This window comes from Ornithorhynchus anatinus, chromosome 12 (genome assembly GCF_004115215.2).
Source record: "Ornithorhynchus anatinus isolate Pmale09 chromosome 12, mOrnAna1.pri.v4, whole genome shotgun sequence".
Lineage (NCBI taxonomy): Eukaryota > Metazoa > Chordata > Mammalia > Monotremata > Ornithorhynchidae > Ornithorhynchus > Ornithorhynchus anatinus.
The window spans coordinates 11,569,452-11,588,065 of record NC_041739.1 but is presented as its reverse complement, the minus strand read 5'-3'; the positions used below and the strand labels follow the sequence as shown (position 1 = coordinate 11,588,065).

The 18,614-nt window shown below is 40.6% G+C and overlaps 1 long non-coding RNA gene across 1 annotated transcript; it reads right to left on the bottom strand.

Annotated features, from left to right (window-relative positions):
* Window positions 1–1,625: 1,625 nt before the first annotated feature.
* On the bottom strand, window positions 1,626–4,632 carry LOC114815443. The gene is made up of 2 exons (XR_003763218.1): window positions 4,523–4,632; window positions 1,626–1,752 (listed from the first exon to the last, which is right to left on the bottom strand). It is a non-coding gene; the product is annotated as an uncharacterized LOC114815443 (long non-coding RNA).
* Window positions 4,633–18,614: the final 13,982 nt, after the last annotated feature.

Here is an 18,614-nt window from a genome sequence, read left to right as displayed (position 1 = left end):
ATATTTTAGAGTTCTGGGATACCTTAAATTATTTCCAGTCACCTCAATTATTTAGCCTATTGTGATTGATTCCTTCCTTTGGACAGAAGACAGGGGATGGGAAATTATATAAGTCTTATCCAGATTGCCAGAACAAATGAAAAGTAAATGACTACAAGATATTAAATTAATTTTCATGCTCCATAGCTCTCCTTTCTTTCATTTCCACTGTATGTTTTTCAGGCAATTATTCTCCTCTTTTTGCACTTTGCATGTCTCCTCCTTCCTTACCTTGCATGCATCTCTTTCCATATTTCTTCACAATGGTTTTATGGTTTCTTGGAAATTACTCCTTTTAGTTATTTTATATTAATATATTATTTCAAATTAATGCCTGTCTCCCCCTCTAGAATGTGAGTTCGCTGTGGGCAGGGAATTTGTCTACCAACTCTGTTGAATTCTACTCTCCCAAGTGCTTAGTACAGTGCTCTGCATACAGTAAGAGCTCAATAAATACGATTGCTAGATTGATTCTTGTCTGCCCAGGGATTGAGTAGTGCTCCCTTCACAGCTCTTATTCCTTTTTTAATCTTTCATTTTAAATAAAAATACAAATGCACTTTAAAACGCTGGAATATAAGGACTTTTGGCCAAATTAGTGTTAAGAAAATGATGTTATGAGGGGAGCACTTTATAATTTTAGTGAGACCAGCAGTTTTTGATACAAAACAGCAGGGGTTTCCCCCCACCCCAACATATTACTTTTTCAGCAAAATAAAGTTGCAATTCAGGACTTTTACCTCTATTTCACATCTGTGAAGTATAACCCTGAATTATAAACCTTTCACACTGCAGCATCTGTGATAATCCATTAATTTCAGACAAAGAGAATAGGAGAGATCAGACCCTTTCTTTAGAGTGCTCATGAAAGGGACCCAGTAGACTCTGAAATCCGGAATACTTTTATTTCCTCACTGAGTGGTAACATGCTGAAACTGTGACAGCTAGCTTACCCTCACTGCCCACCCAGATAGCTTAACCCTAGAAATTCTGCAGATAACTAGGAGGTGACATAAAGCTGTTATAATATTCTGGTAAAGCGTACTGAAACTGAGCAACTTCTGACTCCCAGGCCCATGCTCTCCACTCCACCATGCTGCTTCCCTGTTTCCCTGCTCTGCACCTGGGTTTGTGTCCAGAAAGCATTTTCACACACCACTGGTAACTGGAAGAGGCTCTAAAGCAGAGAATCCAGACCTAATGTCATGGAGGGTCCCATTCCACCTTTCTCCAATTCTGCCCCTGCCTGAGTTGGGTCTGAGGTCAGTGCAGCATGGCATAGTGGATAGAGCCTGCGCCTGGGAAGGTCATGGGTTCTAATCCCAGCTCCGCCACTTGTCTGCTGTGTGACCTTAGGCAAGTCACTAAACTTCTCTGAGCCTCAGTTACTTCATCTGTAAATTGGGGATTTGAGACTGTGAGCTCCAAGTGGGAAGGGACTGTGTCCAACCCAATTTGCTTGTTTCCACCCCAGTGCTTATTATGATGCCTAGCACCTAGGAAGCACTTAATAAATACCACAATTATTATTATTATTGTAGGAATAATAAATACCTTGAAATGGGTGGAAAAGGAAGAATTGGATGTGTAATCTTGTGCTGTTTTATTTTTAAACCTCTCTTTTGCTTCATCGGATTCTGACAATCATTAAACAAGTCTAGTCACATAGGTGTGAATCCATAACCTTTCAGACTCTCTCACATTGGCATCTCTCTGAAATTAAAAAACAGCAGTTATTTCATTAAATGTGTAGATTCTAATTGAATTCCCATAACCCACATATTTTCCTAGCATTTTATTTCAAATAGGTCAGAGGAGAGTTGGCCATCAGAGCTCAATCTGAGCCAAGGTCAAAAATCTGGAGAAAAAAATGCCCATCAGAATTTAAAACCAAAATTATTTTGCTTATTAAAATTCTCATCTCCAATACTTCACAGAGTGATTTTTTTTGGAAACTCTCAAACGGAAATCATATGTCAGTAGAAAACATGAAATATTTTAGGCCTAAAGATGGCTTGTCAGAGAAAGTGACAGGAAATAGACATTTCAAAGGGAAACACCGACTCAGTTTTTAACAGTTCTATTATAGTGTTATTTCACGGCCCTCTCTGTGTACAGTGTGTGAAATTGGCAGTGACCCTGATTGCATTGCTGATTCCGAATGGCTCAGGGAAAGTCTCCAGGTGGCGATTGGTTTGTGCTCCCAAACCCCTCAGCCTTCGGCCTGCATATCAGCTACTTCACCAGCTGCTGCCCCAGGCCTACCTAAGCACACGCTTTCAGAAGACCGACACACAGAAACTCTTGTGCTAAACAACGCAGGTGTTCTTGGAGTGGAACAAAGTGGAGCAAAGACAGCATGAGAAGTGAATACAGGCATGGATCCGCATGCACCCACATTGCCCAGTGGTTTCCCTTTTTCCACTGATGTAATGCGTGGCTCAGTGGAAAGAGCCCAGTCTTGGGAGTCAGAGGTCATGAGTTCTAATCCCAGCTCCGCCGCTTGTCAACTGTGTGACTTTGGGCAAGTCACTTCACTTCCCTGGGCCTCAGTTACCTCATCTGTAAAATGGGTTGACTGTGAGCTATACATGGGACATCCTGATCATCTTGTGCCCCCTCCAGTGCTTAGAACAGTACTTTGCACACAGAAAGCACTTAAATACCATCTTTATTATTATTAGAAGCAGCATGGCTCAGTGGATAGGGCACGGTACTTGAGGACCTGGCTCCACCAAATATCTATTGTGTGACCTTGAGCAAGTCACTTTGCTCCTCTAGACCCCGTGCTGATTTCTAAACTGCCACTTGGCAACATATTTACCCAGTCTTTTAACATCTCCAACAGCTACCCATTTCCTTTGCAACAAGTAGAAACTCCTTACTATTGGCTTTCAATAATAACTGTGGTATTTGTCAAGGGCTTACTATGTGCCAAACACTGTTCTAAGCTCTAGCTACAAGGTAATCAGTCTATACAGACCCTGTTCCACATGTGGTTCACAGTCTTAATCCCCATTTTATGGATGCGGTTACTAAGGCACAGAAGTTAAGTGACTTGCCCAAGGTCACACAGCAGACATGGAGCAGAGATGGGATTAGTACCCATGTTCTCTGCTTCTCAGGTCCTTGCTCTTTCATTCAATAGTATTTATTGAGCACTTACCATGTGCAGAGCACTGTACTAATCGCTTGGCACTGTACTAAGCATTTTCCTCTAGACCATGCCGCTTCAAGACTCTCCACTAAATTTGTTCATCTTATCTGTCAGCTCTCTTCACCAGTTACTGCACTGTATTTCATATAAGACCCACATAAGGGCTTATAGGAAGGGAAAAATATGTTTCATGGAGCCAGAGTTCCCCAGGTTCTGTGGCCTTGGGGAGAGAACAGAATAGAATCTGTTTGATCCCTGATGTTTTCCATAGGAATGAGTTTTCTAGGACAGCTTTTACTAGACGTTGAGTTAATTGTAAAAGGGGAAAAGCCTCACTGGCTTGGTTATGAGCCCTGGCCCTTCAGTGGCTCATGGCAATTAACAAATATCATTATTATTAATAATAATGTTATTATCATACTTATGTGCTTACTATAGGCCAAGCACTGGCATAGGTACAAGTTAATCAGGTTGGACACAGTCCCTGTCCCACATGGTGCTCTTAATCCCCATTTTACAGACAAGGTAACTGAGGCCCAGAGAAGTTAAGTGACTTGCCCATGGTCACACAGCAGATATGTGGTAGACCCGGAATTAAAACCCAGATACTTCTGACTCCCAAGCCCATGCTCTATCCTCTAAGCCATGCTGTTACTCTTTCCTTTTATCATCATAATCATAATAATCAAAGTAATTGCAGTATTGTTCAGCACTTACTATGTGCCAGGTGCTGTACTAAGTTCAGGGGTGGATACAGGCTAATCGGGTTGGATATGATCCTCCGTCTCAAATGGTGCTCTCAGTCTTAATCTCCATTTTACTGAGCTGGTAACTGAGGCACTGAGAAGTTGTGACTTGCCTAAGGAAACGTGGCAGACAAGTGGCAGAGCTGAGATTAGAAATCAGTTCCTTCTGACTTCCAGGCCTGTGCTCTAACTCTGGGCCATGCTTCTTCTTCTTCTTTCATTATTAGTGATAATAATAATGACGATAATAATTAGAAGCAGCTCCTTGTGGGCAGGGAATGTGTCACTTGCTTGGTTTGCTCTTCCCAGGCCCTTAGGACAGTGCTTTCCACCTAGTAGGAGCTCAATAAATATTACTACTAAACCTAGTACTACTGCTAACCACTATTACTATTCATTCAAAGATCTTTTAGGATTCTACTGGGGTAAAGTCAGCGAGCTCAGCTTTGTGCCGTAAATGTTTGGACTTTGCCTAGCTCCAAGAGGGAGTTGTTTGATAGATGAACTGAAATGGCCTGAAAAACATTCATCTGCCTCCCAGAGATTCTAAATGCCTTCCGAGGACTAGTCATTAATTCACCTGAAAAGCTGTTTTCTTCTATTTGATATTTATTGTTATTCACTGGAACTCCGGTGCTTATTGAAAATAAAGAATGCTGTCCTTGAGGTACAAACACATCCGCTGGTATACTTTTCTCAGGGCTGAAAATGAAAAAAGAAATTAAATACAATTTCAATCTATTTATCTCCTAACTCATCCTGTCCTGATTTTTCTGAGAAAACTTTGAGTAAAATACAATGTAGCACTGAAAACTGGATATATTCTGAAACGTGAAGGGCAGTGAAAAGAGAATCATGTCACTCTACCTTCCTGGCTCTTCCCTGCTAGACTCTTTCTGCCCATTTTTTCCCCACCCTGGGCCCTGAACTGCACACCCCACTTGAGGGGAGGAGAGGCATTATCAGCCTCTAAGTCTCTCCCCCAACTATGGTGGCCTATCATCTTGGTCCGGCTGAGATGTGCCAGAAACCAGGAGAGACGAGATGGTCTTTTGAGGTTACTCAATTTGAAATATTGCCTGTTCAGTGCTTTGTCTAATTTACCAGAAACACTTTGCCTGATTGACTCAGGAGGCCAGTATTTCCTAAATCCTCAGGATTCAACGAGGTAGGAACAGCAGATGTGGGCTGGGAACGTGCCTACCAACTCTGTTATATTGTACTCCCAAGATCTTAGTACAGTGCTCTGCACTCAGGAAGCATTCAATATGTTTGATCGATTGATCAAAACTAAGAGGAAGAAAAGGTACTGGCATTAGAAGCAGTTGTTACTACAACTTGGGGGAAAAGCATGACTACCAGAAAGAGCACGGGCCTAGAAGTCAGAGGATCTGGGTTCTAATCCCAGCTCCCCACTTGCCTGCTGTGTGACCTTGTGCAATTGATTTAACTTATCTGTGCCTCTGTTTCCTTAACTGTAAAATGGGGATTCAATATCCATTCTCCTTCCTACTTAGACTGTGAGCCCCATGAGATATAGGGATTGTGTCTGACCTGATTAACTTGTATCTACCCCAGCACCCAGAACAGCCTTGACACATAGTGCTTAACAAATATCTTAAAAAAATTGACAAGCACGGAACACACGCCCTGCCCTCAAGGAGCTTACACAAATGAGAAGCAGCGTGGTGCAGTGGAAAGAGCACGGGCTTTGGAGTCAGGGCTCATGAGTTCGAATCCCAGCTCTGCCACTTGTCAGCTGTGTGACTGTGGACAAGTCACTTAACTTCTCTCTGCCTCAGTTCCCTCATCTGTAAAATGGGGATTAAGACTGTGAGCCCCATGTGGGACAGCCTGATTCCCCTGTGTTTACCCCAGCGCTTAGAACAGTGCTCTGCACATAGTAAGCACTTAACAAATACCAACATTAAATTAAATTACATTAAATGGACTGGAACAGGTGTAATTCTTACCAAACTGAGGCTGATGGCCATCCCTTTGGGAGTGTATAGGAAAGAAGTTAAATGTTAAGGATTCCACCTTATCAAATCCTTTGACATTTGCATCTCTCAAACTTACACTGGATCACTAAATGCATGTTTAGGAATATTAGTTTCACTCACTGTTTGTAGATAAATTAAATAAAAAAAGACATTCAACACAGCAACAGAAATGGAATCCATTTTTTTGGTCTCAGTTGTTAACTTTCAGGTTCGTTTACCTCATTAATAATCCATTTACTCCTACTAGTTTACAGATCCCCCATTCCTAGTTAAGACTCCTGCTGCTCATTGTGGCAGAAAATAAAAACACCTGTAAATAACCCAATTTTTTTGAAGAAACATTGCTTCTGCTGCACTTTTCTTTTTTCTCATCTGTTCTTACAGACTAAAACCCATCACTGAGAAAAGAACATCAGTTGCAATTACTGCTGTGTACATATAAGCTTGTCGGTGTAATGGACATCCCTCTCTGGACAAACGATACCCATTAACAGCTTCTTCCCATTTTCTAATGAATCTGCCTATAGATGCCTAGAGAGTGATGTCCTCTTGACAAAGAGCTTGGATGTGATTTCTGGGGATAATATTTTCTTAACTTTTGCTACTGTGTTGGCTTTTTTCAGGATATGCTTATATTTCAGAAGTTACAAATCATGTTAGTATTTGGATATACACATGTACATATATATATATATAATTTTTTTCAGTAAAAAAATCAAAAGACTGGTTTCCCTTCTTCAAACATACACAGCAAACATGCTGCTTCATGATGGTCCCTTCTGCTGACTAGGGCTTGTACCCAGTGGAAAAGTGCAAAAGTATAATAATCCTTAGTAACACGCATGTACCAAAATTTTGACAGTAAATATTGGTGAAGGAGTGTTTGTGGGGCATTGTTTTAAAGTGCAGGCTTCTTATAGAGATGGAGTTAAGATCAGAAGCTAAGGGGGAACAGGAAAACATCTGGAAAGGAGAATCAATTAAGGTGGATGGGGATCTTTAAATTAAGAAGAAACCTTCCTTCCCCTTACAAAATAGGCTGGCTCAGCCCATTGAGGGCAACACCATTAGCTGCTCTCTCACAGCTTTCTTGGTAGGAAGTAGCTGATTCATCTTTGAACCAGTCCCTTCGAGCTGGAAGTGAGTCGAGGGAGAGTCAAGATGGCAGCTCTACGCCTTCCCTCCCCTGACAGGGCACAGTCCCTCCAGTGAAGGCATTGGTGGGATTCCCACCAGTGTCTCCAGTTGACAGAGTAAACCAAAGCTGTTTTTTTCTCTCTTGCCCCTTCTATCCCCAGTGCCCAAACAGGAAGCAGCATCACTAAGGGAGGTCTGCCAAATCGAGCTCTCCCTGTAAGCAAGTGCAGCAGTGGTGAACTGCAGGCTAGCCAGGGAAGCACAGGAGCAGTGGCAAGAGCAGGCCTTCCATAGGAAATCCCTTTCCCTGTGTGGGCTGGAGTTAAAGATGTATGCACCCAGCAAACCAGGTTCAGATGGGAGGCAGAACTCAGGAGGAGGAGAGGGATGAGTGAGACACAACAAAAGAAGATACAGTGCTTTCCCACTCTGGAAATACCCACTCCCCTTCCCTCATGATGCATCAACGAATTCATCTTTCTCTCTCTCTCACTCCCTCACTAACTACCTTTCATCTCCCCACTTTGTCTTCCCTCTTACCCTTCTTCTGTTTAAATTGCAAGGTTGGTTTTTCATGCACCAAGTTCTCAAAGGTTTAACTTGGAGAGATCATCTGAATGAAAAGTTTGCAGACCCTAGATCTAAGTGCTTATTGTCATTTGGATTTGCCTATCTTTTTTTACTCTGCATTTTATAACTTTTGGTCTCAGTTCTTAGTATTTGGAATGCCTAAATGGTATGGCGACTTTTTCTGAGGCTTCTTTCACAGTAACCCGGACAGTCCAACTATCACTATCACCTGTGTGATGGATTCCGGCTAGGGTCCTAAGGCTAGGGATCACACACTGGTACTTTTTAGTATCTGACAGGCAGGTTGGGGTTGTAGACAGAGGAGGGATATAAATAAGAAACAGAAAAGGCATCCAAATAAGAAAACAGGATTGCTTCAGGACATGCTTTCTCTTGTGATCAAGTTCCAAATCCTCAACTAATCTTGTAATAGGCTCCACACTAGACCAGGCAAATTCTCCCAGAGGAGACAGCCTGTCATATGCTTCACAGCACCTCTCAGGAGGAAGAAATAGTCTTCCATCTTGGAACATATCTCCCTCCTTTGATCTTGTCTAGTGACTGTCAATGAAGGTCTCATCCAGTGCTCCTGGGACCCTTAGGTAAGGTCCTTTCTGCTCCTGGAGAGATTTAGCCCAAACAGAACATGAACTCCCTTGGATTGAGCTTCCTACCTGCAAAGCACTCCCTGCTATTTCCATTTTACCAACTAACTTCAGGTGATTCAGGTGACAGTGGATTGGGTTAGAACTGCTTCCCCCATACCAGATAGTAGGCCTGTGAAAGGCAAAGTAGTAGAGTTAAAAGACACCATGTTTCAGCAGTTGGGAAAACTGGATTCTAGTCGGTCAATTGTATTTATTGAGTGCTTACTCTGTTCAGAGCACTGTACTAAGTCCTTGAGACAATACAGTATAACATATACAGACACGTACCCTGCTCACAATGATCTTACAGTCTAGAGGGGGAGACAGACATTAATATAAATAAATAAAATTACAGAGAAGTGCATAAGTGCCATGCTGGGGCCGGGAGGGAAGATGAATAAAGGGAGCAAATCAAGGCGACGCAGAAGGGAGTGGGAGAAAAGGCAAGGAGGGTTTAAAGACAATGTCTTAGCCAAGATGATAGTGCCATACAATTAAGAGGATAGTGAATATAGCCAAAATCCAAAACATCTGCTCAATTCTAGGGTTTTCCATTACTCCTTGAGTGGACAGGTAAATTTACAGTTGTGATTGTTCCCTCCTTTCTGAAACCAAGCTGAGAAATACTGCTCTGAGTTTTCCTAAGGGGATGAGAGAAAGATTAAAAAGATGTCAGGTCCCAATGGTTCACATGGAAAGATGTTCTTTTAGTAAATAATCAGTAAGACTTAAGCAATTCCAATGAGCAAAGCCTGGTACTAGACTCAGGGAAGAATAGATGTGTGTTAATACTGCCACGGCTTCTGACCTCTCCCAAAGGGGCGACAGGAGAACAGTCGCCCAGTGAAAACTGAAAGGAAGACAAAATTAATTAGAACAGAAAAAAAAACATGGAGCAATTGAAGAATTTTAACACGAAAAAGTGTAAGCATACTTTGTTGTACAGCCCTCGTGTACCTCATTTCTCTGGGCAAACAGCTTTGTGTGGAAGGCCACAAAAAGTGCCACATCTCAGCATTGCTCAATGGAAAGAGCACGGGCTTGGGAGTCAGAGGTCATGGGTTCTAATCCCAGCTCTGCCACTTGTCAGCTGTGTGACTTTGGGCAGGTCACTTAACTTCTCTGTGCCTCAGTTACCTCATCTGTAAAATGGGGATAAAGTCTGTGAGCCCCACGTGGGACAACCTGATCACCTTGTATCCCCCAGCACTTAGAACAGTGCTTTGGACATAGTAAGCACTTAACAAATACCATCATTACTATTATTATTATTAAAGTCTGGATGGGTGGCTATCAATCTCCCAGTTACAGAAGATGGCTTCTGTCTGCCCTCTCCTAGGGCAGATGGAGCTTCTCTCCAGGTCTAGCAAGAGCCAGGGACAGGTGATGCTTCTGATCCTTAGGTGCCATCCTATAGACTCTGAGGCTGCAGTAATTATGCTTTGTATACACATAGCTTTATCTATACATTCCTTGCAGTCTTCTGAAGATGATTATTACAGTGCATCACATCCCGGATAGACACTGAACAAATACCATTACCACCACCACCACCATACTGGCCTTTTTTAGATTCTGGCACCCAGAAAAGTATCAAATTGATGGTCTTCAAGTGTGGGGAACATGGTGCATCCAGTTTCCTAGATGGCAGTTAGGCCAAGACAAAAAACACTTGACCTTCTGCTCCTGGAGCAGTTTGCTTAGTGTTAAGAATGAATGAGACAAAGTCTACCGGCTGGACAGGATTACCAACAACAAAAGTCCTGAGATGCGGTCAACCCACTGGCACTGAAGCAATACTCATACTGACAGTCCCACTGGGTGAAGAGAACGAATGTCGGTGGAATGCTCAGGACTCTTGCTGCAAACCCAGCAGATTGAAAACACGATTTAACGATGTGATGAAGCTGTATCTCAAAAACAGTGGGATATAGAAGATGGTCATTTGGAGACCACCGCAGTAGACGGGTCAGTCTTTTGGGCGGAAATCAAAAAGGTCTGCTCTCCATGAGCAAAGTCTTTGTGTAGATTGCCATGCCAGGACCCGGTTATTTAAAAAAAAAAAAAAGACTGGCTCAACGTGGCAGAAACTCACTGGCACAGCAAGGATTTACCCTTAATCATAAGCAGTGTGCCCTACTGAATAGGGTACTGACCTGGGAGTCAGAAGGAAGGGATTCTAATCCTGGCTCTCCCACTTGTCTGTTGTGTGACCTAGGCAAGTAACTTCACTTCTCTGGGCCTCAGTTTCCTCATCTGTAAACTGGGGATTGAGACTGTGAGCCCAGTGTGGGACAGGGACTGTGTGCAACCCAATTTGCTTGTATCCTCCCCAGTTCTTAGTAGAGTTCCTGGCACATAGTAAGCGCTTAACAAATGCAACAATTATTCTGATTATTATTATCACCTACCCTAACTCTTAGTACGGTGCCTGCTACATAGTAAGAACTTAACAAATACCATTAAAAAAAAGCAACATTGTGGTCTTGTCAGTTATACTCACAGTCATAAATAGGATATATATCATCAGTGGTGTCATCTTTGAAAATGATCAATTAATTGATCAATGGCATTTATTATAACCTTATTATCCTTAGCACTTGGGAGACATGCTAAGCCGGATTGATCCCCGCACTTTAGTGGAGGAGCTTGAAACCAGTTATGCAAAGAGTATCATATTAAGACTACTTTAATTTAAATCCTGTTAAAGTCAAAGCAGGTTCTTAAAAGATTAATATTTTTCACTAATCCATGGTTTTTACTGAGTGCTAATCACTGTGCTAAGCACTCGGGAGAGTACAACAAAACTAACTAACATGGTCCCTGCCCTCAAAGATCTTATCATTAAATGGATGACAACATTACTAAATGAACCATATTCCTTTCTATCTTTTGATGGGATTTAATTTTCATTTTCTGCCTTCCTAATTTTCATCCAAAGATGACAAATCCATGGCAGAACTACAATGTTCCCCACAAAATGCCAAAGAGAAGAAGCTAGAAAGCAAAAGGTTAGAACGGACACCTTACTTCCAACTTCCAACCGCTGCCGGATCTGTATTTGCCTCTTACAAACCACTTGCTTGACCTTATTAGTTCGGTTCTGACAGAGAGGCAGCTGTCAAGTCTAAATCAGAGCTGGAAAGAAGACCCAGTGACCCATACCATGGTGCACTATCTGCCTTTGTTGTCTTTCAGCATCAGAACACTTTTTGTATTGGATCATTTCCCTTAATCTCTATCGTTTAGGAACCTAGAAAAAGCAAAAAAGAGAAAAATCAATGGATTGAAGTAATTTTGCATGAATGCTTTCATCTAAAATATATAATAAAGGCAATTCAATATTCCACAAAGAACAACCTGACCCCAGTAGTCATGCTATCTCTGTGAGGCCTGTGTCTAAGGATTAATTTTTATTTTTGTTTGCCATTACTATTTATTCTCAAATATTTCATTAGAAATGCAATCTCTCAAAGTATATGACTAATGAACTGGTTGTTGGAGAAATTAGTAAGAGTTTTTTAGAGCTTTTCATCTTTACTGTATTTCCGTAATCCCCTCCAAAACATTCCTGTCTGAACAGTTTGCCCAATTAGATCATTCTTTAAAAGAAATTTGAAGAAGAGTGGAGTTATGGAAGGATTTAATTCAATATTAGTCAGAACCAATGGCTTCCATGAAGTTGCACCCAAAAGTAGTGAGTTAATTGAGGAAAGTTAGTAGTTTTCATCCTAGGAAATTTTGTCAGGCTTAATCTGAACATCCCTAATTTTTTATTTAGAAACTTATCTACTGTCAAAATGGTGTCATTTGGAGATTCAGACTACATTCACTTTAGTCATGCAGGCAATGGTATTTGAGTACCCACAATTTACAAAGCAAAGAATAGAGGTGTTATATACACTGTAAAATATATTCATGAGGAGACTCCTCAGCTCATTTGATTTTTCACAAAAAAAAAGGGGGTAGCCATTTGGAATTGTTCCCTCTGGAAGTGGTTTGGGCAGAAAATTTTTAGAGGCTCAGGAGGGTTTGGATAAATTTATGGATGAGATTCCATAGATAAAGCTAAAGTTGGGGATGTTGAAAAATATGCCATTGATATATTTTGATATCAAGAAGAGAAGCCACACTCCTCCTCCTGTAATATCGTTGCCACTGCTGGAAACTTAATATGGAATGGGATCAACCTTTGGTTTGTTATTGTCCATTGCTTCTGTTCTCACATCTTACTTAGTGCTTTGTTGGTTTGTTTTTTTTAATGGCACTTGTTAGGCACCTTCTCCTTGTTCTAAATGCTGCAATAGATCAGGTTGGACACAGTCGCTGTCCCACATGAAACTCACAGTCAGATTGGATGGAGGACTGGTATTGAATCTCCATTTTATAGTTGAGGAAACTGAGGTACAGAGAAGTTAAGTAATTTGCCCACGGTCACAAAGCAGGCAAGTGGCAGAACACAGGTCCGCTGGCTCCCAGGCCCATATTCTTCCTTCCAGGCCATGCTGCTTTTCTCTCTCTAATATATATAGTTCAGGAGAATTTAGAATTTCCGTTAAAATAAAAATATGCGTCCAACAGTTAAGCTATATCAGCGGAATTAAAGAGATAACCTTTAGCTTTATTTCATCCTTAGGATTATTTACTCATTCCATGAGTGAACTGTTCACATTCACTGAAGACTGAACTATAATGCGCTCTCATGATATCAACTGTAATGTGAGTGGGCTAGAGGAGATAATAGACTTCTTCAAGGGCCTGGCTTATTTACAGGGTGAATTTGAGTCATTCTAGTTGAATGTTTTTCATCAAGTGCCCACAAAGTTGCACTGGGCAGTTGTTCAAGCTGAAACCAAACCACGGCCAGCCTTTTAGAAGGAAAAATAAAGGAGTTATCATCTCCCTGGGGTATGGACCCACCATTATTATGTGAAGGTTTGCTAATCACAAGGCTGCAAGAAACCTAGTGGTTGGTACGTCCATCTTTTGATATCTGTTTTAATTCAAAAGGAATTATATATTTGCAACGTGAATTCCCATCTCTTAATTTTGAGCACATTTGCAAACCTAAAAGTGCTAATACAAATAATAATGTTGTAAATGAGATAGAACACTTGCTAATAAGATTTCAGAATTATGCCATTAGGACAGTGAATGTATTTCTCAGTTATCAGCACCAAGATGCCATTTTTATCACCTCTCTCACTCAGGGATTTTCATCCCTGTGATGTCACCTATGGTTTGCTTGATAATTCCACTCTTAAAATCCTCATAATGCTGTTTTAAAGTCTGAAGCTTCCTGGCTCTTGAAATTTAACAGTAATGGAGACAAACACTTGAAAGTTTGTCAGGCTGTCGATTAAATTTGATTTGAAAAAAGCTTTAGACTTTGTAAGTTGAAAATTGGAGATTATCACTAATTATTTGCCTGAGTGTCTAATTGTCTGATTTTTTGAGAGTGACCTCCTATGAATAAAATACTTGCTACTAGAAGTGTTCATAAAATACTTATGAAAACCTCCAGTGGTATCCAGTCTGACTATAATTAACGAAAGGTTTCTGGCTAGGATCGTAGCATTCTGTCTTAGCAAAAGACAGTATTTAAGCAGTCTAAAACTATAAAGTATGCACCTGCTATTGGAATATATAATTAATGGAGCAATAAAGGAATAGATTTTTGACCAAAGTTTAATCCTTTTAGAAGCCCGCTTATAATCATCATTAATACTTTTGCACCTACAAGTATGGTGTTCTTCTAACCTACACTTTCCATTTCTAAATCCTTCATGTCCAGCTGTGTAATTGTCTTGTTTAAATACAATTTTTTTCCAGTAAAGAAGAAGAAGCTGACAAGGGAGTCAGTCAAAGGAGTTTTCATTTTTAAATTCTAGTCCCTTGTGAATGATGATGTTTTAGCCTTGAGTGAAAATGGGCTCATTTTTTCAGGGACCAAAATGAAGTGAAAAGTCAATACTCCCAGAATCTTCAGCAGGAGCATATTGGGATGGGGAATATTGGAAGTCTACATCTATATTCACCTAGGTTCTGACCTAACACGTCTTTTTCATTAACAATTTCGATATTAACACAAAAGAATTAGACAACACAGGTCTGCTCTGGGTATACCACAATGCACAAGTTGACGCAAGTAGATTCAATGCCCTTGTGGGTATCAATAATATCATCGATAGAATGATTAATTGATGTAAAAATATGCCCACATGAATAGTACATTTGAAGCCAGCTGGTGCTATGCCTTCATAGCTTTGGCTCAGCCTCAAAGTACTCAACCCAACAGTATTATGGCTCTTTTTGGGTTTATGCCACTTTGCAGTATAGACAGTAAAATAACAATGAGCAACAAGGATGTAGTAGTGGGAATGATAATAATATAGGAATTTGTATAGAAACATTTATGAGCCCCTAACCATTATTTCCCACAGAATCAAGGGTTACTATAACATGCTTTTACCAAAACATGACGTGTCTGAAGAAGGCAGCCCCCATTTTATAGCAGAAATGACCGTACACTGAGGATGTCGGATTTAGTCCTCATTCTCTTTGCTATGACTACGGTTGGAGTACTAAGTAGATAGACATTGATTTGCATTTCACCCTCTCCACATCTTTGTTAAAATCATAACTGTCTTCAGTCATCATCTGCAGGGCTTCTGTCCACATCTGCCCCACAATTCATTCAAAACCATTTATTTTAGTTTAATTTTCATTTCAGCATTAGTTAATATTCACATCAGCCAAGCTCTTATAGTATACAAAGAAATCTATGGATTATGTATAGACATCCAGGTGCTCACATTTTGAAGGGGAGGGAGAGGGAAGGCATTTCTATATTCTATAGATTAATACATAAAAGACATTTCTATGTATTTTCTTCCTCTTTGTACATTAGCTAATAGCAAAATCTAGCAAACTATTGTAACCTCTTGATATTAGCATTTAGTATACACCCACTTGGTATAGTGCACTATTCTAAGCACTTGGGAGGTACAGAATAAGGAAGTGACATCTTCCCTGCCTACAAATAGTTTATATTCTTCTGGGTCAGATAGACATAAAATATAGAAACTGTCAAAATAAATGACAAATATCCAACAAGGATTTACACTGAAAAATGTGTGCAAAGCACTGTCCTAAATGCTTGAGAGAGTACAACAGAGTTAATTGACCTGTTCCCCGCTTACAACTAGCCTACAGTCTAGAGAAATAAAGGTGGCTTATTGTATGTCCAAAGCAGACAGACAAAGTTCCTTTAAGGATTTTCAAGATTGACTGATATTGCTATAACCACACCTGGATCTTTGCTTAGAAAGGAAACATGATTAAATAATCTTGTCAAATGTAGAGAATCAGGAAATGGGATGACTCAGTGGAAAGAGCCCGGGCATGGGAGTCAGAGGTCATGGGTTTGAATCCCAGCTTTGCTACTTGTCAGCTGTTTTACTGTGGACAAGTCACTTAACTTCTCTGTGCCTCAGTTACCTCATCTGTAAAATGGGGATTAAGACTGTGAGCCCCAAGTGGGACAACCTGATTACCCTGTATTTGCCCCAGCGCTTAGAACAGTGCTCTGCACATAGTAAGCACTTAACAAATACCAACATTATTATTATTATAGCTGGTAGAAGTGAGATTTTTCTAGCTATATAACTGCCTCAAAATTACTATATTGAGCCTTTTCAAGCACCTGAATTTTTCTAAAGTGTATTTTTTCATTTCAAGCACAATTCCTGAGGGAGAATCTTGCTCACTCTTGCCTAATACTTTCATCATGGTAGTGAAGAGGGTAGACAGCACATGATAACAGGGGGCTGTATCTGTATTCCAGTTTCCATGGCCTCTGGAGCCCAAACATCAACTGCTCAGGCTTTTCATCCCTTACTGCTTTATTCCTATCCAGCTGACAACCTGGAGGGTCTCTGGCACCTGATTGGGACGGGGGAGGAATGGGAAGTAATTAGGTCATTAGCACCACCAAAGTTCGGCTGTCAGTCAATCATACTCCTGAGGTAACCATGTTCAAGTAAGCAGTACCAGAAAACTGTGGTGACAATTTTCCCAGCTTAGTTTTTTGTAGTTAGTTATCTAGTGCTTTCACTAGATAGATAATGAGGTGGGAAACTCTCATTAAGCTACAGAGGGAATTCCCCTCTAGACTGTAAGCTCATTGTGGGCAGGGAATGTGTTTACCAACTCTGTTATATTGTACTCTCCCAAACCCTTAGTACAGTGCTCTGCATATAGTAAGCACTCAATAAATGATTGAATGATCCTTTTAAACAAGCTCTTTTTTAATTACCAGGCAATTTATCTATGGCAGATAAAAATGGACAATTTTCGGTGAAAACACTTTGAAACGCTATGAAACAGATGCCATTGTGGGGTTCAGAATATTGCAAAAAAAGAGAATATTATTGAAACACAATCTATTCCCCAGCTGAGAGATAATTTAAAAAAAATTTCCTGAATCATGTTTTGAGCATATAATTGATAAAGAGAAAAGAAAGAGAAACATTAGCTCATTTTCTAGTTTTTTATTAGAATTCCACACCACATCCCACCCAAAGAGCACTTATGAGCCTGAAATCAGGTTTTGCTCTTGCTTTCTCGATAGAAATGTGCTCTCTTGGGACTATTTTCCTCTCACTAAGCTACATCTCAATCAGCAGACAATTCACCGAAGAGACTCAGTTTGAATTTCTGCTTCATCTAGTCACACTCAATTGAACATAGATGCCTGTGATCATTAAAGGCCACAGCTTTCTCTTGACAGTTTCATGGAAGAGGTCCAGAACCACTCAGTGTCTGAATTTCATATTTCCCTGAAATTGGAAGCATATAGTGTGTAGCAAGATGACCTTTTCCTGTTTTTTTCTCCCATTCTGAAAGCTTACACTTACATCAGAGAGGCCTTAGTAAGGATGATCGGCATAATAAAGTGTGATAGGAAAGGTCATAATAGACATTGGATATTAATTTAGGACAGGTAAGAGCTGCTCTCTGGGCTTTCCACTTCAGCACTTCAATATTTTCTGCGTTTAGAGACTCTGACAACTCCTTCATCTCCGCAGTTCAGTTCCATCAGCGCCACCTATGAGCCATGTTGGACATCAAATGGCAGAACAGGCTCGCTGTTCGCTCGCTCGCTCAAGGCAACGCTCCGAGTCAGATCTTGACTGGGGCAGGCCATGCGAGGAAAATGGATGACAGCAAGAAACCTCAACACCTGCGCTGTGGTGGCTGGAAATGAGGAACCAGGCGACAGGGGGCCCAGAAGAAATGCTTTAAAGAGCCAGTGAAACAAAACCCTGGCATTTGGGATGAAAAATCAGAAGTTAAACCTACTATGGGGGAGAACAACCAGCCACTGTGACTCTTCGAACGGAGGCTTTGAGAAGATGACATGAACATGGTGATGGAAACCCAGAGTAGCAAGGGGCAAGTCAACAATGTGCAAACAATTGTCTGTCTCACCAGACATATATATACTGTGAGTAGGACAATCAATGTAATCAATCAATTGCATTTGAGAGCTTGGTGTGTACAGAGTACCGTACCGAGCACTTGGGAGAGTACAATATAACAGAGTTGGTAAACACATTCCCTATGTACAACTATTGACAGCGTCTGTAATATTAATCCAAATATTTTATTTTGTGGGAGCATAAAAGCCACGTAAGTTCTACTCTCACAATGCTCCAATCTGATGGTGTATGTCCACAGTCCACAGTTTTGGCCTCACCTAGGAGAGTATTCAATTCTGTTACAGTTCCCAGGACCTACACAGAATCCATACTTTTGCTAAGCAGCTATATGGGGCACCCAAAAGACTTGAGAGATAAATATAACCGGCACAATTACAACAATTCTCTTCTCAAACCCAAACACTCTCATAATAATAATAATAATAGTAACTGATTTCAAGCTCTTTCTTCTACCAAAGAGGTTAAGTCTTCTGGAGCACGTTAGCCACTGACTCAAGCCTTTCAGAAGTGACAGGTGGATTAAAGAAGTGGCTTTGATACTCACAACTGAGTAATTTTCTGGAAAAATGGTACTTTCACCAGAATATCTGGGAATGTAAGTAAATGCCTGTCTAGCAGGCATGTTGATTGAGATGGCATCTTGTTCAAACTATCAGTTTGAACAATTATTTAATTGTTTATTTATTGAATTATGATGTATCATATAATAATTATTTATTTTATTAAATATTTATTCAATTATTTAATTGAACAATTTATTAATCATCCACTCTGTGCACAGCACTAAACTAAGCACTTGGAAGCACACCAAA